Below are 20,931 nucleotides of genomic sequence, written 5' to 3' on the forward strand. Positions count from 1 at the left end.
GTATACTACTGCCTCTTTTTCAGTCTGTCATAAGTTCATCACACTTACCTGTGATCTGGTGAGGTGTTACACCTCTTTCTAGAAACATATCAACTTACATTTAACCACGAAGCTATGTAAGTGAGCTACCATTTATTCCTTCTTCCCTGGCAGTTGGACTTCATCACTGGCTCTTGTCCCCTAACCATGCTTTCTCAGGGTGGTAAATAAGTGCAGATACTTCAAAGAAAATAAGCATGGCATGTGTAGGGATTAACTGAAGAGTATTACTTGAAAAAGAAATCTAGAACTACTTATATGCATAATTTTTTTTCACTGTTCAAGGTTTGGGATTGGTTTGGGGTTTTTTACCCCAAAAAACCCACAAGCTTGCAGTATAAGTTGTTGCTTTGAAATGAAATAATTTGACATCTATATGATGTTACTGGTACTGTCTGTCAAGCTACTGTTACTGAATGTGTTCTGATTAACACTGAATGCGGTGACAGGGCTCAACACACAATAAATGATAATAGAAAGTTTGCTTGGTCACTTTCAGACCAGAAGAATGAGCTCAAACTGATTACTGATTTGGGAGTGTATTATAGTTGATCTGTCAGTGTGTTATTTCATCTCCCCTTCTTTTTTTTCTTTTTTTTTTTTTTAACTGGTGGGAGTGATCCATTGTCTCTAAAATCAAGCTGCTCTTTGCAGTTGACTTCCCTCTAACATGAGGAGCAAGCGGTGATTTTGCTTCCAGATGAAACCCAAGGAGAACAAACATCTGTGAAGAATGGAGAATGTGGCAGCACAGTGAAGTGCCTGGGAGCAAAGTGTTCAGCATGCTCACTAATAAGTGTCAGCTTGATTTGAATCACTTGCTAAAGTGCAGTCTGGCTGAAGTCGAAAGAACATACCTTTCCTCAATGAAATGGAATCCCAAGGCATAAATAAAAGATTTCACCTGGGAAGAGTGATTTATAATCTCCATCCCAAGAAAGATGCCTGTGATTTACCACACCTCCTTGTTTTAAAGCAGAAGCAAAAACAATCCCTTCCCCCAAAATAACCCCTAACCAGTAATAACCAGCACTACCTCCATTAGCTGGAAGAGAAGTCTAAGATGCATTTATACCAGTGATTTAGTTGAAGTCAACAGAGACATTCAGATGGGATAACAGACCAAGAGACCAAGTAAGGGACAAACTGGGGCCATAGCTACAAAAATCTTGAGAAATTCAGTAATACTTAAAAAAAGAAAAAAATAAAAAAGGCTGTATCACGGTGGCTGCTGTCCAATCTAAGACTATGATTGCATATCCCAGTCAAAGGAGCCAACTAATTCATTCCTGACCATATGGATGTTGTAAAGTTGCAGAGATCAAACCCCTCCCTGACAGAATCTTGGATGAACGAAAGAAAACATTTCTGCTCCCTGTTGAGCAGCCATTTCGGGTTTTACAAGGAGCCTGATCCATGTTGGGACAATGGTTTGAATGGTTTAGTCAATGCTAAAGAACATTCACACAGCAGACACAATCAATAAAGCTTATAATTTATTTACTTCATTCCTGAGTCTGAACGGTTTGATTTAAAGAGCTGACATGGGATCTCAAAGTGAGCAGTAGCTTTCTGGTGTGAGTGGCAGTTTCAGATACTGTCTGGGCCTTAGTAGGTCCTGCATAGCCTCTTCCTAAGGACTCCATTGAAAGTAAGACAGGATTCATACCCACTCTCAGCAGATCACTACACTGTCTGTGTCTGCTGCTAGCGGCTCCCCTAAATTACATACACAAAATACAAAACCACCAGGCAGGAATGACTGGGCCTCTTTTGTTTCCATTCAGTCATGAAGCTTGAGCTTCTGTGGGTTCTAGAGGGTGGAGGCACAAAAAATTATAATTGCATGCAGTTTCTACTTTCATCTTCCATCCTTCTACTGACTGAAGTTGCAAAAATGAAATAGGGTAGACAGTCTGAGGTGGTTGCAAGTTGACAATAACTGGTACTACTTTTCTTCTTTTTCATTTCCCAAAATGAAAATTTCACGGAAAACCCTAAAAAAATTATTATCAGGGTCAGTCAGCAAACTGTATGCTTCTCTCAAACCAACAAGTTTACTCAGTTCCCCTTACCCTTATTTCCAGAATGAAGTAAATGATCTGTGCTACTTGCAGTGTTGGAGTGCAGAGCACTTGCTGAGACAGTAAAACATTCTTAGGTGAAACAGTGCTTTACTGCGAAGCCTGTGCTTTAATTTGCTCAGTCTCTAAGCCAAAAATGGAAGCCACTTCTGCCACAGGAAGTGCTCATTATCTTTTTCTTTTCAGTCCTCAGCAAAGTGTCAGCCAGATTTAGCACAAACTGGTCAAGGGTAGGGAGAGCCGTGAATGCATAGAAAGCCCTGAAAATTATCATGCTGCAGTAAATAAGAGGAAGACACTGCAAGAAAAAATCATTGAGTGATTTGCCCCTTGTTTTCTCCTTCCACATTTTGATGACCTATGGTAAAGATGAATACAGGGTGATGGCATAACAGGCTAATTATATATTTTTATTTACAAAATGCTAGCTATTGCCTAAACCGCTAGTCCCATTTACACTATAAGACAAATAAACAGCTTAAATTCAGTGAAGTAAAGAAATGTGAGCTTTTGTATGTGCTGCATTTATACCAGTGTTGCCTTAAGTTAATTTGTCGGGATTCCCTGATGATGGGAAAAATTTCACGGGAGTGTGTCCTACAGTGTCCCTTAGTCCAGGGAGCAGCATCCTGGGGCCTATGACTACATTGTCTCAGATCAGAGCATGTTGCTGGTACTCAGCCAGAGAGAGCCTGCACACAGCAAACTAGACTGATAAGACAAGGGAAAAATAAATGAGGCCAAGTCATCCCTGGTTTTCATAACAGACCAAGAACTACACCAGAGCATAGGAAGCAGGTGGCACTGAGGCTTCTCTGAGATCCATTCTGAGTATCTTCTGAAAAAATCCCAGCAGGTTTTTCAGTGTCTAGGCAGAGCCCACACCCCTGTGTAGCATTCATTTTTCCCATGTGCTGCCCAGAAAAGGCCATTACTGATAGTTGTAAAGGCACTAGAGAAATAAGTTTATTGTTGAGTTCATTGGCCCTCTGCTTCTGCAGCTTTTCTACATTTCTCACGTCCTGCAAGAACTCAACACAGAAATTATCTCTCCTCAAGGTGAACAAGGTCAAATTTTCTTCTTAATGAACTCAGAAAGCACATTGTCCACCCCAAGTACTTGGCAAGGACTATACAGTACATGTACATCAAAACCATAAGCAACTTTCGCACTCAGAAAGAAATGTTAGCATTGGCTGCCGTACAAAAGGAATTATAAAACAACAGAGAGAAGCAGAGACCATTTGGGATATTCCCAAATGGCAGGAAATACAAATGGCAGGAGTAAGGTAGATAAATGATTCATGCACCAGACCAAAATATACTTTTTCTGTTCATAAAATTATACTTAAAAGGTATACTTTGTGTTTTACAACTCAAGCCCGCATTGATAAAAATGCCATCTCTTGATATAAAAAGTGCTCTTTGGTCATCTCACTTTCCGGAGTGAGATGAAGGATGATTTATTTGTCAGTCAGAGAATAGGCTCAAAAAGAAACTTTGCTCTTCTTCTTTTTCTCTGGAAGAACAAGGAGAGAAAAGCACCACTCTCCAGGCTAATGCACCTGTGCATAACATGGTAACCCGTCACTTCCATTTCTTCTGGCATTCACCATCAGAGATGTTGAAATTTCTGAAGAAACCGGAAAATTGTAGTCAATTTCCAATTTCCGGTACCAATACAGCATGACCCAGCACTGATTCCATTGGGAAAACTGTGGTTGACTTTAAGAACAAATTTTCTTTCTTCTAAATAGTTTTACTTTGCAATAACATCTCTGCCTGCTTAAGTAAAAGGAATGTTATTCTGTGCTTGAATGAAATATATTTCAACCTTGGCAAGAAGTCATCAGTTTATTTTGGGGGATGTAAAGTTCTATTTATGGAAAAGTGATGGGTAGAAAAAGAGAATATCTGCTCTCCTTTTGAAAGCTCTGGAATTTTGGAACTATTTTCCATTGGAGAGAAGTTCCGGAAATCCCACCTCCATGTAGTCTGATAAAACAATGTAATGCAGGTCTACTTGCTGCTTTTTACATTGTGTTGGGTGGGTATTGCATTAATGCTGTATTGCTTCCAAAAATCATCAACATAATAATAAAAGAACTTGTTCAGAAGATGTTTATCCAAATACCTAACTAGTTTTTTGAGGAGAAAATCCATATTGAGCAGAGATATCATTTGCAGCAATAATGTCTGGAAGAAAAGAAAAATGAAATGTGTCAGTCAAAGTAAACAGACTCTATAATGCAGCCCCCAGGAGGCTGAGTTACAGTGTATAATATATTCAGTTGCATACACCTAGCCTTATTTTCAAAGTCATAAACCGGGGTGGATTTGTCAGAGTTTCAACAATATAATTGTTTAGCTGTAAATTTTCCTGCCAGCAAGTTCCAGAGTTTTCAGATAATCCCAGGCAGGGATTCAAGCTTGCCGTCACATACACAATAGATTGTTCACAAGTAGCATGCGGAGCCTGAAAACCATGCTGCCACAGAAGTATGCTGGGGATCACGAGCTCCCTCAAGCACACAATTTAATTTGAATATATGATACACAGATACTTCCAACATGGTGCACAAAGAGAGTGCCATTGTTTTGGATTATGTATGATTAACAGAGGAAGTGCATCTTGAGCAATAAGATGGATTCCCACTTGAAGCCATGTGGAGAGGGCTTGGCTGAGACCTTTCTTCAAAATAGTCAGGGGAAACACCCGTGTCTCTGTTAACATGAAGCATGGCCCATAGCTTCTTATTTTGGCTATTTTTGTCCTGACTACTCAACTTATGTCCTGGCAGAAAGATCTCCTGAGGTTTTCTGTTTCATTTGAATGCTTATTTGCTTCCATCTAAGTTATACAATGGGGCTTGAAGTGTTTAGAGAAAAAGCTACAAAGATAGCAGTCCTACTGAAACCACTTCTTCATGGGTAAACATGATGGGAGCTGATGTACATAAACTAATGAAGAGGAAGGGAAACAGAACAGCATTTCCATTTCTCACTAGATTAGGAAGTCAAAGACTATTTGCCTAATTGAACTGGAGCTTTCTCTAAAAACACTATACACAGAGGCATTTATTTATCGTACGATGGAAGTAAAGCAATGCTGGAAGGCTCCAGAGAACGGTGCCGTGTCCCATCTCTCACACAGACTTCCCTCGCTCTTATTTGAAGGGTAGCACAAATCCTGCCAACACAGAAAAAATTTTCCATCCCTGAAATTCACTGCAAACAACATTTACGCATTAATTCTTAAAAATCCCAGGACCTATTGCAATAACTATAACCCTCTGTGTCCCTAAAATTGCTTTATAATGTGAGAGCAAGACAGTGAAACTCTTTCCTCTATTCCTTTTTTGATCTGCTGCTGATCCATCAGAAAGGACCTCCTAACCCATTCACAGTGAGTTGCTGCAGCTGCTGTTGTGGAATTTACCTATGCTTCTTAAAGGACCACAGGGTTTTTAACTCCTCTGTGCTGTGGCACAGGACTTGTCACTTACCTTCATGACTTTCTTTCCCTAGCCAAGTCAGATCACTGCAGTTCAAAGAAACGTGTCTCACAGGAGGTCATCCAGGACATCCTCGAGGGCTCCTCTCCAAAATCACTAACTCTCCAAGTTCAGCTCAGCTTGGGAAAAAAATAAGAGAAAAAGTGGAACCATTTTCCCAGTGTTTCGAATAGGAAAGATATGTCAAACTATATTCACTCCATGCTCAAAAATTTGTTACAAGGCATTATGCAGATACCAGAAAAAGCTGCGAGGAGACTGGGTAGCTTGAAGGGCCAGCATAAATCATAGAACAAAGAAAGCTGAGGTTGAAGCAGGCTTGCAGGCACTTTCCTCAGGTGGCCCAGCATTTCCACAGCATCCTGCAGTACCAGGTTTGCTTCTGACCTCAGTGGTGCAGGCAGACAAAGCAGAACAGGACACAGACACACAGGGCCTACCATGACACTTACTCTGCCCTTTGGCACTTCTGCCTCGTTTTTATGTGACAGGGTAGTTTGCAAACACTGTGGGCTGTTCAAGTGCTGCAGTTTGATGAAGGGCAAGTACTCAATGTTAAATGCAGCCAGTTCTTTTTGCTGAAAACTTCCACAGTTCTTCAAAAGTAATAGAAAGTAGAACAGAGCATAATACTGAATGCTAGAGAGAGAAAAATGTAAAAGTATTTGCTGTATAAGTATTTGCTGCCTCTTTCTCTTAATAACACATAGAAAGAATAGCCTCATCTCTCTCTCTTCTTTGAATACCCCTGAAGATCAAGAGGCCGATGCTCAAATGTATTATAAATTCCTCTATAACACGGTTATCTAGCTAGTATCTATAACTCTGTTCTTGCCTCAAGCATTATCCAATAATTAATCAGATTGCCTTGGTCACACATACTTGGAGTGTAAAATTCCTCTGCAAGAAACACACACGAGTCCTGATTCCACAAACACAAGGCTCTGATTTATTCATCCATTTGGTACAACTAGAAGCAAAGCTATTGTTTTTCACCTGGGGTGTGATCCAGCACTCATTGATGTCGAAGGCAGTGCTCCCATTGACTTCCATGGGACACAGGATCAAAGTTTTTGCCCACCAGCAAGTGAGAGTAAGTCATGCTGGTAAGGAGGACAAGATTCCCAAAGGCAATTTAGAGTGAAACAGATTTATCATTGTATGCTAGGTTACAGAAGATGCTCCTTATAATCAAGCCATCTAGCCTCATCATTTAGTACTTGTGCTGAACAGCCATGCCACACTGGCTAAACTCCCCTACTTTCATTCAGTCTCTGTTAAATTCAGTGTAAAACTCAGAGGTAATTTTCTTACTTCCTTCCCTCCTTCCCTCCTTCCTTCCATCCCTCCCCATTTCTTTCCTAATTTTATTCCTTTCTTTCTCATTTCCTTTATTTTCCTTTCTTCTTTTCATTATCTTTTCCTTTCTTCAACGTTCATAACTTTATGATTATCTTTCTTTCTTCTTCTTTCTCATTCCTTCTCCTTTTTTCTTCCCCCTCATTCTACTATTTCTCTGACCCTGTCTCTCTTTCATTTTTTTTTTCTTCTTTGTTTCCTAATTTTCTTGTTCTTCTCAGTTTTCCTTCAAAATACTAGGTATCATAACTTTGGTTATACTTTCTGTAACAGCTGAAAAAAAAATGTGTTCATACAGCATGAGAGAACATACAGGTTCTGGAATATCACATATGCAGCAGCTGGGCCCTTTGTTCAGACTCCCTTGCTGGAGCTCCCTGCTCTCCAGAGTATGTTGGGGGAAAGCAGTGTAGAGGCAATCTGCCTGGCAGATGAACAATTTTCTTGGTACTAGACAGGAGCTCACCTTTATAAGATAAACTTTTTCAGGTAATGTTGGAGTTCTTTAGGATCTACAATAACTTATTTGAGAGCAGAATTAGTCCTCCTGTAGGAATATAGCCCTTGCTTTCCACAATTACCTTAAAACTGGCTTTTCATCTTTAAAACTGGATTAACATCTTTATTGTTAGCAATTCCTTCAATGAAAATGCGATATTGTTTCTTCCACACATTCCTTAGGGCTAACTATTCCCATTTCTGTTTTTTCTTCTTTTTGTTTGGCCCTAAATGCACTGAAATGTCCTGTCTCCCATCATTTGAAGGTTAGGGGTGACTGGTTTATCTAGAGTTCACTTCAGTTGTATTGACATGTGAATGCAGCAGCTGGCATACTTGGGCCTCTGGGCTCCAGTTCTGAAAGCCATTTCCACACTGTAAGAGGACAGGATGCAGGCTGTGACCCATCAGTAGGCTGTCTATACGCTAAAATAATGGAGATAGTGATACACTGTCACCAGAATATAGTCTCAGTTCCCCAACTCTTAATGGTAGAACAACACAATAGGGTCAGACTAAAAAGGTTTCCTTATGAAAATTTTATCAGCAACTTTGGTAAATTGCTGTGGGAAAGGTGCTTTGCTCTCAGGCAGACCTGGAACCTGTTTTTACAAGGTACAGCTCTCATGCATTGCCTCACTCCCGCAAGATATTAAGGGCACTCAAATTGAATTAACACCAAATCAGGCCGGTGCACTTAACAATACAAATGCACTTAAGGGACGCCTCAGAATGATTTGTGACTAAAGAAAGCAAAGAAGAAATCAGCCTTGAAGACCACAGGGGTGGTGTTGTGTGTCATATACAGGAAAAGCCATAAGTAGAACTTAGAATACCGGAAAACCATGAACTTCAAGGGCTCTCAGATACCTTAGACTCAGCCGTAAAGTAGATGGTCTCTTTTTGTGGTATGCAGGAACAATTGATAAATAAATTACAGCCAATTTTCTTAGCGGCATGCTCTCCATTACCTCTGACAGCAGTGTAACTACTTTGCTAAAATGATAAGAGGTGAATAATGGTATATCAGGTAACAGCAAAGGAAATTCTCCGAGTTGCCTGTTCTCCCCGTGACAGCAATGACACAATGCAGAAGTGAATGAGATGTGACGTGGCAACTGACAGGGAGCTCCTTGCAGACTGATGCTAAGGCCAAAGCTGCTGAACCATAACCTAGTAAGAGCAGGGAAGCGATGGGGTTTTGTTTTTCTGTTAAACTGTCAGAGTCATTCTTTTCAGGAAGCCAGCTCTCCTCACCACCATTTTTCATCAAGTTACTTAATTGTGTCTCTTTCTGACCCTGCAGGCTGTATTCTCCCATAAGCTAGAGGACCAATCCTGCAACGTTTAGCTCAAATAAAGTCCACTAAGAGCATTCAACACTTCAAGATTTGAGGTTTACAGAGGGATAAGTACATCATGGGGAAATTGATCCATAACTCCCTTCTGGTCAAAGACTAGTATTGGATTAAAAGTATCATGCATTAAAGCTGTCTGTTGCATGGATATTCTCTTCAGCAAGCATGATGTTGGAAGCACTGCTAATGACAGCAACATTGGTCTTCCCTCTTGACTTTGCAAAAGACTGGACTTGGAGTCTTAAGGGACTGGGAATGATAGTGAAAAGGAAAGTGAAAGAATCCAGGCATTTTTCTAAGTCCAGAATCTCAAACTAAAATGGTGTGCTGGTTTTGGCTAGGATAGAGTCAATTTTTTCTTGCAGTAGCTTGTATGGGATTTTGTTGTGGATTTGTGCTGGGAGCTGTGTAGATAACAGAGGGATGATTTTGTTCCTGCTGAGCAGCACCTACAGAGAGTCAAAGGCTTTTCTTCTGCTCACACAGCCCCAGCAACGAGTATGCTGGGGGTGCACAAGGACTTGGGAGGTGACACAGCTGGGACAGGTGACCCCGACCGACCAAAGCAATATTCTGAATCATATGGCATTATGCTCAGCATATAGACCCTGGGACAGGAGAAGGAACCAGGGAGTGTTCAGAGTGACAGATTTTGTCTTCCCCAGTCACTGTTAATCATGCTAGAGGCCTGCTTTCCTAAAATGGCTGAACACCTACTGACCATAGGATGTGGTGAACACATCCCTTGTTTCGCTTTGCTTGTGTCTGTGGCTTTTGTTTTATTTATTAAACTGCCTGTATCTCAACACAAGGGTTTACTCTTCCAAATCTTGCTCCCATCTCACCAGGGAGGAGGGAAGTGAGTAGATACCTTGCTGGGGCTTAGTCCTCATCCCAAATTAAACCATGAAAAATTGTGGTGGTTGTGGGGGGACTTCTGCCTATAATTCTACAGTTGTGGCTTATGCTGCTATTAGAAAAATAAGCCAACTCAATCAGACCTTCTGATTTGGTATACAAGACTTTCCTTGTCCTAGAAGATGCTTTATACCAACCATTGAAACAAGACTCTTTTAAACTCATCAGAGTGCTGTGGCATAGCAGGGCAAAACTTGGGTTTATGTTCATGGCAGCCACATCAGGACGCTATGAACCAGTGAGGGGCTTCTGTGAGTTACACTATGACTGCTGAGCAACATGCTTATATGCTGCAGAATTTACTGAGAAAGGAAACATGATATGGGGTTATTTATTTGAGCCTGCAATGGCAGAACAGCTGCGGGCTCAAATAGTGCACTGGCTGTGAGTGCACTCTCACCTTCCACATGAGTGCTAAGAAGGAGGAAAGAGATGTCCCACATGCCTATAAAGCCCAGTGAGGATTCTAGCAACCTGCTGGCAGAGAAAGACATGATACCACCACTATGAGCAGTAGGAGCTGCAAAGGAGAGAACTCTTCCCACATAATTCATTCAAACAGTCAGTGGTGCACTTCATCCACATGGAAAAAGTCTCCTTCCTACATGACCTGAAAATAGAGCCCTAAGGGGGAGCCAGTGAGAGACACTTAGGGCAGAATAGACCTTTCCTGCATCCCAGAATAGAGCAGAGCAGCCAGGACAGAGGATAACAACCTCACACAGTCAAACTCCCACCATGGTAAGACAACTCTTGACAATGGCAGAGAGACCTGCTTCTCCAAAGATTCATCTAGAAATCTCTTCAGTTGGGCCTTGGTCTGCCCAACTGAAGAGATTTCTATAATTCTGTTTATTTTAGTGGGGAAGGAGAATGAGTTAAAGGTTTTTCAAATTGTACTATTGCTACCTAAATAGCATCAAATGGAAAGCAAAGTATTACTGAGCCTATGTCTCTACTTCTGGGATGGAATCAACATCATCTGAACACTGAACAGAGAAGAGCTTCAGGATGGAGACCATGTTTGCAGGCAAACCTTTGTGCCCACAGCAGCAGAGCTAGAGAGGGAGAAGAGGTATGCTGGGCAAGCAGTTTAGCCTCACCTCTGTGCTTTTTGTCCTTCAAGCCTTCTACCTTTCAACCCAGTAGGAATTCAACACAAATAACTACACTGTGGCTGCTGAACCAGATGACCCACTAGATGTCCTTCTTAACAAATGTTTTTATAAAGTTAACAAATGGACTGTACAGCTGATTCCCATTAAATCAGGCCCTTGATCAGCATCAGTTTGTGCTCTTAGTGTGCTTATAAACAGCTCCTCTTGGAACAGTAATCAAACATATTTGATTAAATAGCAAATCTTTTTTTTTTTTTTTTTTTTTTTTGCCTAACTTCAAGAAATACATGTCTTCACTTTTTTAAAAAAAGGATCACACCCAAGATTCTTAACCAAGTTTTTATTGCTGGGGAGAATTCCCTAATTCCCTTGTAAAATGAGTACTTGAAAAATTTCTGGGGACAATTTAAATTTTATAAATTCAAACACTGAAATGTGCTTGTATACCGAATAAATGTTTGTGTGAGTCAAGATTAATCAGGCCTACACTTCTTGGTATAGCAAGACTGAGACACAAAGAATAATTAAAACTCAGTCTTTTCACACATTAGCCAGACTCTAATATTCTGCTTTTACCTTGGTTTCTTTATTTTCATTGGAGTTACAATTTTATATCAAATTTTAGTTTAAAAATAAAAAATTGAAAGTTATTAAATGATTAGCAAAAAGAAATTATTAATAGAAGTTGTAATAAATAATCAATCATTTTAAAATCCAGGCAGTCAATAGGTTGCTAACCACTATTAAAAAATGGGCATTACATCTCATCTTGGCATGCTTGTAAGCTTTAATATCACTTGTTATTGCGGGGCTTATACTTTATTTTCACCTCTAGTAAGCATTTATTAACACTCCATAAACTGTCTAAGAATAAAATCATATTTTAGAATGCAAAATATAATACCTTCTGTTCAGAAGTCCATCAAAAAGATAGAATATCAGTCCCGGTGCAACTGATCCTTCTTATGAAGATACTAAATTATTTGGAGGCAGCTGAACTAGATTTTCTACAGTGCAAGAAATAAATAGCCTTCCAGGAATCTCTCACATGTATCAGAATTACAGACTGAATGAGGCTGGAAGGGGGTGTCTAAAGGTCAACTGGTGCAGTCTCCTCTGCTGCCACCCAGAGCCGGTTACCCAGGACCATACCCAGACAGCTTTTGAATATCCCAAGGATGGAGACTCCATTACTTCTTCAGACCACCTGTATCAGGGATCAGACACACCCACAGTGAAATATGGTTTCCTGATGTGCAGACAGAACCTCCTGTGTTTCAGGTCACACCTACTGCCTCTGGTCCTGCCTCTGGATACCACTGAATGATCTCTGAAACTTCTTTTTGAGGATAAGCCTGCTCTTCTTCAGGCTGACTGCCAGGTCTTTCAGCCTTTCCTTACATGAGAGATGCTCCACTCCTTTCATCACCTCTGTGGCCCTTTCCTGGACTCTCTCCAGTATATCCATGACTCTGTTGTACTATGGAGTCCAGAAGAGGCCACAGTGCTCTGTGTGGCCTCACCAGCACTGAGAGAGGGAAAGGATGACCTCCCTTGACCTCCTGGCAGCAGTCCATCTAGCACAGCCCAGAATATCATCAGCTTTCTTTGCAGTAAAGGCATATTTTTTTCATGTTCAGCTTGACGTCCCTCAGGATAACCAAGTCCTTTTCTGCAAAGCTAAGCAATGCATAGCTTTAGCACCTGACCCAAATTTGATGTAATACAACCTGGTTTTCAGTAGGCTTTATATTAACTTGAATTCACAGTAGAAAAGTATCCCTTGAATAGAGAAAGTTCAAAATTTGGTCTAGGGAAAATGAGTGAGAACTTCAAGAATGTAGTTGCTCCCTTGGATCTCTCCTGTAATTGAGAATTGCTTAATTTTATGCCTAAACACACTTTTGTTACTAAGAATTTAGCAGATGATAAGAATATAACAATAGATTCCAGTAACTTTCTCTTTCTGAACCAACTTCAATGAATATAGCTATGGAGGCAGATGTTGGCTTTGCCCACCCTAAGATTTAGCAAACATTAATAATACTAAGACTTAATAATTGCCAAACAAGGAGACAAATGGTTGTTTGGTTTGAAGTCAGTCAGCTTACATATCCCCCGACAATTTAAATGAGTTCATTGTATTTTATGAGCATTAAAGCATCCCTCTTCAACAGTCAAGTCATTCGCTTGATTTAATTTTAATACATGCTGTGAAGTTATATCCCTTGAAATTATTGGGTTGTTTGAGGATCCCCAGATGCTCCTTCCTCAGTTCTCTCTTTCAGTCCCACTTGCTCCCCTCCACACACCTCTTACGGCTTTGCTCAGCTGATGCTAGCCTACACACATATATTCATCACAACAGGAGAGTCTTCTCTCTCACAGACTCATACTCAGCAGAACAATATAAAATATATTTCCCCTACTTAAATATATATGTGTGTGTGTGTGTGTGTGTGTGTGTGTGTGTGTGTGTGTGTGTGTATGTGTATGTGTATGTGTGTGTGTGTGTTCATAACCTAGAGTCTTCAGTGATTACAGCTACCTGACTTAGGACTTCCATTGAGCCACGAAGTGAGGGATTTTTTTCTTTTATTTTATTGACTCAAGTTCTCATTCTGGCCTAGAAACAGGAAAAACAGTTTCCTGTATTTCAGTTTCTCCCATCCCTGAACATAAACCTGGGCGAGAGTTAACCATTCACACTATGTGTGGAGTTAGGCTTCCTATTATATCCATAATGTGATCAGCAACTGGGAATTCTTGCATAGACTGCCAGTCTCTCATGAAGCTCACTAATATCAAAGCACAACTATCAATGCCACCAGCAATACTTGTGATTGCAAGGTCTAATTCAAGAGCTGCAAGCATGGCGTTGAGCAGATCAGTCAAAATCCTATTGTAACATGAGGAAAGGCATATCCATCTTTCTGTCATGTACAGAGTTTCTAACAGCAGGTCCTAAACAGAAGTGGTGGGTTACCTTTAGTTACCTGGTTCTGAGAAAAGAAGAGGGATGTCTAAATGTGACACCTGTATACAAAACTGTGAGAAAGACTTGACTTCCACTCTATTACAGATAAGAAAGCATTGGAATGTTTTTGTGTTTTCAGACTGTGGAGAATATAAAGGAAAAATGGTCATGAAAAAAGCAGAGTTCCATTGAATAAATCATTGCTAAAGCAGTGGGGTTTTGTCATGATTTCTGAGAGAGTCAAGGAGTTCATGTTTTTCAGAAAATTATCTGTGACTGATGATACTTTGGACTTTTTGCATGTGAGTGGGTGGATTCAATGCTAACCAGTTGAATCCATTCCACAAAAATCCTTTGCTGCTGTCAGGTCCCAGACTGTAATGGAATATGACAAAGAGCAGAAACATAGCCATGACTATGTTGCGGTAGAAAAGTGTCCTGGAACAGCAAACTCTCCCAGAAACTGTCTGGAGCAATGAGCCTACTCTCTTTTGTAAAGAAAACAAAAGATCTTTTTTTCTCTCTTCCCATCCTTCTCCATTTCCCATGTTTAGAACCACAGCCTGTTTCAAAGTTTAGTTCTGGCATGGTGACCAATTGAATCTCTGTATGATTTTTTTTTTCTTTTTCTCAAATGCTTTTGCCTCAACATAGTTGCATGAGTTAGATGGTGTTTATAGAAAACTTGAATACTGGAGTTCATAGAAAAGGTCATTGGCTCATTTCTTCTCTTATTTTAATTGAATTTTCCCCACTGTTGTTTCTGCTGCTACTCATTTTATTTTTTAATAGATATTGATTTCTTTTCCAGATTTTTTTTTGCTTGCTTTTTGTTGTGGTGGTGGTTTTTTTTTTTTTTTTTTTTCCAGCTTGACTACTCATGAGCTCTCTGTAAAGCTTCAGACAGTCTTACTACCTTGGAGTGTGGTCTTGTCTATGATCTTGTCACTTGGAGCTACTGCCCATTTCTCCTCAGCATAAAAGGCTTCCCTCCAGTTTCTCTGAAAGAGGAAATTTATTCTGATTGAGTTCTCCTATGAAGAACAGCATCATCAAAGGCTGACATCCCATTCACTTCCTTTAACAACCCGTTTCCTACCTTTAGGAAAAAAAGGTAGTGCTAAAACTGCTCCCATTTACCTGCTTGCAGTATTTGTGGAAAACCTCAGTTTTTCCACATCCAGTTCAACGGAGAGCTGTGGCAAAGCTCCAAATCAGAAAAAGCATTAGCTGCCTGTTTCCTCCTTAAGTGACTCAGGCTGTGTCCAACTGTATAGGAAGCCTTTTCTCATATCCACTTCTAAATAGTGCCAAACAGTGCTTGGGTTTAATTGCTCTGTTTTACCTTCTGGGTCTTCAACAGAGTTATGTGAAGAAATTATTATTACTGGTCATCTTCAAATTTTCAGACAACCAATCCCAGAGTGTTGGCAAAGGCTCTTGTGGGAGGCCTGTCACGAGTGGTGACTGCCCAGATTCAAGAGTGGGCCTGGTATTGTTTAACTTCTCCACCAGTGCCTTGGATGAAGGGGCAGTGCCCCCTCAGCCAGCTCACTGATGGATGGCACAGAGCTGGGAGCAGTGGCCGATACCCCAGAGGGCCGTGCTGCCCTTCAGAGGGGGGAGAGAGGGGCAGGGAAGAACTGTCTGAAATTCAGCAAAGGCACATGCAGGGTCCTGCACGTGGGGAGGAAGAACCCCAGGCACCAGCACAGGCTGGGTCTGATCTGTTGGAAAGCAGCTCTGAGGAGAAGGACCTGGGGTTCCTGGCAGAGAGCAAGCTGTCCATGAGCCAGCAGTGTGTCCTGGTGGCCAAGAAGGCCAATGGTGTCCTGGGATGCACTGGGAAGAGCAGTGCCAGCAGGGTGGGGGAGGTGATCCTGCCCCTTTATCAGCCCTGGTGAGGCACACCTGGAGTGCTGTGTCCAGTTCTGGGCTTCTCAAGACAAGGGAGACACAGAGCTGCTGGAGCAGATCCAGTGGAGGTGACAAAGATGATGGGGGGACAGGAACATCTCTTCTGTAAGCAGTCAGCAATCAGGAAAGGCAGAGGGAAATGGCCCTGGGAAGGAGAGGAGAGGGAGAGGGAGAGGGAGAGGGACGAGGGAGAGGGGAAGACGAGAGAGGTGAGAGGGAGAGGGAGAGGGACTGAGGCGAGAGGGAGAGGGAGAGGGAGAGGGAGAGGGAGAGGGAGAGCGAGAGGGCCGAGAGGGAGAGGGACGAGGGAGAGGGAGAGGGGAGAGGGAGAGGGCGAGAGGGAGAGAGGGAGAGGGAGAGGGAGAGTAGGAGAGGGGAGAGGCGAGAGGAGAGGGAGAGGGAGAGGGAGACGGGAGAGGGAGAGGAGAGGAGAGGCGGAGAGGAGAGGACGAGTGGAGAGGAGCAGGAGGAGGAGAGGAGAGAGCGAGAGGAGAGGGGAGCGGACGCCGAGAGGAGAGGAGTAGGAGAGGAGTGAGTGAGCAGGATGAGGAGTCTAGAGTAGACGAGGATTTGACTGGAGGGAGGATGGACGGAGAGGAGAGGAGAGGAAGAGCGAGATGGATGGAGGAGAGGCGGAGGAGAGGAGAGGAGAGGAGAGGAGAGCGGAGACGGACGAGGATGAGGAGAGGAGAGGGAGAGGAGAGGGAATGACGGAAGAGGAGAGGATGAGGAGAGGTAGAGGGACGAGGAGAGCGAGAGGATGAGGAGAGGAGAGGAGAGGAGAGGAGAGGAGAGGAGAGGAGAGGAGAGAGAGGGAGAGGAGAGTGAGAGGAGAGGAGAGGAGAGGAGAGGAGGAGGAGAGGAGAGGATGAGGAGGAGGAGAGGAGGAGGAGAGGAGAGGAAGAGGAGAGGAGAGGAGAGGAGAGGATGAGGATGGGAGAGGAGGAGGGAGAGGAGAGAACTTTGTGCTTTCGCTTATGGGGAATTATTCTGCAGCTGAAGGGAGATTTTCACATGTTTTTGGCAAAAGGCTTGTTGTATCCATTCTTGAGAAATGTAGTACTTAGGCAGGTACCAACTTTACATACCTAAAAAAAGGAAATATTCTCTATCAGTGTCATGTTCTTGTTTTATGATCTTGAAAATATACAATATCATTATGTACAAAAATCTGGACACATGAAATTCTACTTCCCTGTGATAACAATACAGATAATAATTCAGTAGTCAAAATCACTAGTGCAGCCTCGTCTTTCTATATTTATAAGTAATCAATGAGAAGTAGAGTAACATCCAGAAGTTAAGGTTAATGAAATCAAACGAAGAATTTTGAAAAGTCAGATGTGTTATTGATATGCCTAAATATTGACTTTAGCCCCTATGATTAGATCAATAAGGTTTAATGTCAAAATGGACACATCTTAACAAAAGACAACAAACATTCCTTAGGAAATGCCTGATTCTGCACAATGCATGCTCTTGAACTGAAGCAGGCTTTTAGAAAAGAAAAAGCAAAAAAAGAAATCTCGATCAAAATAATTTCCCCAGTGTGAATCATGGCCTATGTTGTTTCAGTGATTATTACTTTGAAGAAATGTCCTCATTTTAGCTAGAATTTGTATAACTTCAATTTCTCATTTCTTAGTCCTGTTAGGAGTTTGCTGAATAGAGCAAAGGGTCCTTCACATCACTCCACACTGCAGATCACACTCAGGTTCCAGCACAATCTGGGGCCTCTCCTGGAACTCTCTCCATATCACAGCTTGAACCATGAGACCAGTGGTGGGGAATATTCCAGCAGGCTCAGTGCCAGCCTTACAGCTGGTGAACACAGTACTCTTTGTTCATGAGGATCACAAGCCACCATGGGGGTTTTTTTTCATTATAGATCCCCTTAATTATAAGATTACCTTTAATAAAAGAGCCATGAAGATGTCTATCCTTTCTTGGATCCAAGCTATACTAAATAACCAATACTGCTATTTGTTCCCCTCACACACACACACTCATTCTTGGAGAATGAGCAGCTATCAGTTATGGTCATTGCTCAGAGTAAAGTTAAACAGCAAAAGGCTGGATCAAACATCTGTGGCCAGTGAAAAGGAGATGTTCATAACCATGTTCTTGAGACGTGTCCCTTGTCCACTATCTATTTGAGTGCAATAGAGGTGTGGTGCCATTCTGGGCTTGAAAATGAATGACATGTTAGTACAAATTAAAATGCATCAAAGATTTCTTAGTTTATAGATTAACAAGCTGTTTTTATCCAAAAGCATTTTTAAATATTTTAAATATACCAGTTATTTTCTTAGACCTTTTCTCTTAACCCATGCTGATTCCTAACAGGATTATCATCATCCTTTCATTTAGAACCTAAGCTAATTGTCCATTATTTTATGAGGTACAAATGTCCAAAACAGCTGGCTGATACCGCTTTTTGGTCTTGCCCAGTATTTGCTTTAGTCTCTAGGTCTGGCTATGAGATATGGTGGGGAAAAAAAGTCAGTGCTAGTGCCTCAGAGGAGTTTTAAGCCATTTTGCTCAAAAGGTGATTAAACAATCTGATTTTCAAAGGTGTTCTGTAACGTCATCTTTCATTGTCACTGGAACTGAGAAGTGTTTAGCAGTACATAAGAGAAGGAGGGGCTTTTATCAAGTCTGCAACAAAGGTAATTATTGAATTGTCATGTTTTCTGCACTATATATAGCAACTGGACCAACTAGCAATGGATTATTGAGGCCTTATTTTGTTTGTCAGGAGATTTTTCCATAGACACCTCTGCAAACTTTCTTTCCCTCATAACTTTTCTGGTTTTCCCACCTTTTCAATCATACTCGTCAGTGCTATTTTCTATTATTTCCCTAATAATTTTTGTATCTTAGGGAAAAAAATATTTCCAACTCTATGCCTAACATTTAAGAAACAACAAGAACAATAATAATATTTTCAAATTCCTAGATCATTAGGGGTGACATGTGTCACCTGCTAGGTGCTAGAGCAGTGGGATGGTAGCTGCAGAATATTAAAGGAAAAAAAGCTTTAAAAATGAAGGAAAACTGACAAAGCAGAAAAGAAGTAAGATATTATTTTAAACTTCCAAAGAAAATGTTTTTCAACAGGTCAATTCAGTTTGAAACATTCTTGAAAGTTTTACCTAACACATTGTTCACCTGACCAAATTTGTTCATCTGTTCTAAGATGCCAATATATTTAACAATCTTCAGACACTCAGAAAATAATCAAAAATTATTCCATGCTTGTACATGCAAGGCTCTTTGAATAGAGCTCCTTTGAAAACACAGAAGTTGTAATCAAATTTTTGGAGTCATAGAGTTTATAATTGTAGGAAAACTATGTAAGATTTTTTGACTTTTTTCAGTTTTTTTCCTCAGAAAATGAAGAAAACCAAGATACAGAGAAGTTAAATTATTTTATCACAGTGTCATGCAAAACTGTCATCATACCAGGACCGATTCCTTGAGAGCTGAGCAGCAAGTCTGGGTTGCAATTGACGGAGAAGATGTAATACTGCAGGTGTGACCCTTCAGTCCATATTTATGTGCTCTATATAAGCAGAAAACAATTTTCAAGTCAAAAGAATGTCAGCTAGTTTAACATTGCTTAGCAGCTTGTTAGCAAGGTTCTTAGTTTGTAGCAGATTTATCGCCTACCATAAACACAGTAGATAAAGAGACACCCTACTACTTGTAACAAATCCCCACCTGTGAGTGATCTCAGTGTTCTGGAATTCCCCAGTGCTTGATGGTGACACATCTGAATGAACAGCTCTGCAGAAGTGAGAAGCTTAATTTCTACAAAACCTTTCCAAGGAATTAAGCCCATCACAACAAGAATTACAATGCACCAAGGTCTTCCAAGTACTTGAACTCAGCAATCATGCTTCTATCCACTGATGTGCTGTCAATGGTGAACTGACAGATGCAAGAATTCAGGTAGGAATGCCATACCCATACAAACTGGAAAATTATGTCCTGCTGCATGAAAATGATTGCATTAATTTACAGGCAGGCAAGGTCACCATTTTGTTGAAACTTCTCTTGTGTTTCACAAGTGGAAATGACAAAGGCAAAGCTTCATTAGTGACCTAGTAGTCCCAGACAGACAAATCAAGGTCCAAGGGAGATGAAATTCCTCCTGCACACGTTGCAGGTAATCAATCATCAGAGGTGCACTATCATTAGGAAGGGGCTGCACTCACCAGATGCTTTGATGCACCTCGTTTCTTCTGCCACAAAAAACAGCTGTCATCACTGTAAGACAGTTGTGGTGTGCTAGCATCATTGCCAAGCTGGGTTTCAGCCTAGTTTCCTTCCCAGAGTGATTTTTTGGTTTAGCACCAGGCATCCTGTACCCATAGGTGTTGACAAGCGAGTGCATATGGCTCATATAACAAATGAAGGCATGACCCTAGAAGAGAGTTTGGGAAAACTACAGGTTACCCTGCTAGTGGCATCACTGAGTCTTTACTCGACACAGAGCTCTGCAGGATACTGTGGAGTCAGAAAGCTACAGAGGCTGTGAGGATATGGGGCACCAAGAACTTCAGAACCACTGTGTGATGCTCCACCATCAGGCATGCGCTAACAGCTGCTGAGCTTGCTTGAAGATTCAATTTTTTCTGAGATCCTCATAAACTTTTTCATTTTAAATCAAGGGAGACCCTTCTCTAAAGTTACTATCTTAGCCTGTCCAGTACTTCAAAATACACAGTATAATGGCTTGGTACCGGGCCAGGAAGGCCAATGGCATCCTGGCTTTTATCAGCAATAGTGTGGCCATCAGGCCAGGGCGCAGGCAGTCCCCCTGTTCTTGGGGCTGGCGAGGCTGCACCGCAAATCATGTGTGCAGTTTTGGGCCTCTGATGACAACAGGTACCATAGAGGTACTTTTATACTATAAAGTATAAAATTAAAGTTATTCTGTGACTGTACAGAAGAACAGTTGTACTTCTGTAACAAGTAACAAAAGTAAACAAATTAGTCACCTGATCATTGAAATAATCGTTATAGCTTAATTCACTAAACCAAAGCTCCAAGCAGACCAAAAAGACCCCCCACAAAGTCTGGCAAGCTTGCCTCAGTACTGAGACCCTGGAAAGTTACTGCAAGGTCTAAGGCTTTACTGAG

At 41.3% G+C, this 20,931-nt stretch overlaps 1 long non-coding RNA gene across 1 annotated transcript; it reads right to left on the bottom strand.

The window, feature by feature from the left end:
- Positions 1 to 1,560: 1,560 nt before the first annotated feature.
- LOC127061088 (uncharacterized) lies at positions 1,561 to 20,229 on the bottom strand. The gene is made up of 4 exons (XR_007780539.1): positions 20,004 to 20,229; positions 19,249 to 19,348; positions 5,630 to 5,757; positions 1,561 to 4,319 (listed from the first exon to the last, which is right to left on the bottom strand). It is a non-coding gene; the product is annotated as an uncharacterized LOC127061088 (long non-coding RNA).
- Between the last annotated feature and the right edge of the window lie 702 nt (positions 20,230 to 20,931).

Source organism: Serinus canaria, chromosome Z, assembly GCF_022539315.1.
Source record: "Serinus canaria isolate serCan28SL12 chromosome Z, serCan2020, whole genome shotgun sequence".
NCBI lineage: Eukaryota > Metazoa > Chordata > Aves > Passeriformes > Fringillidae > Serinus > Serinus canaria.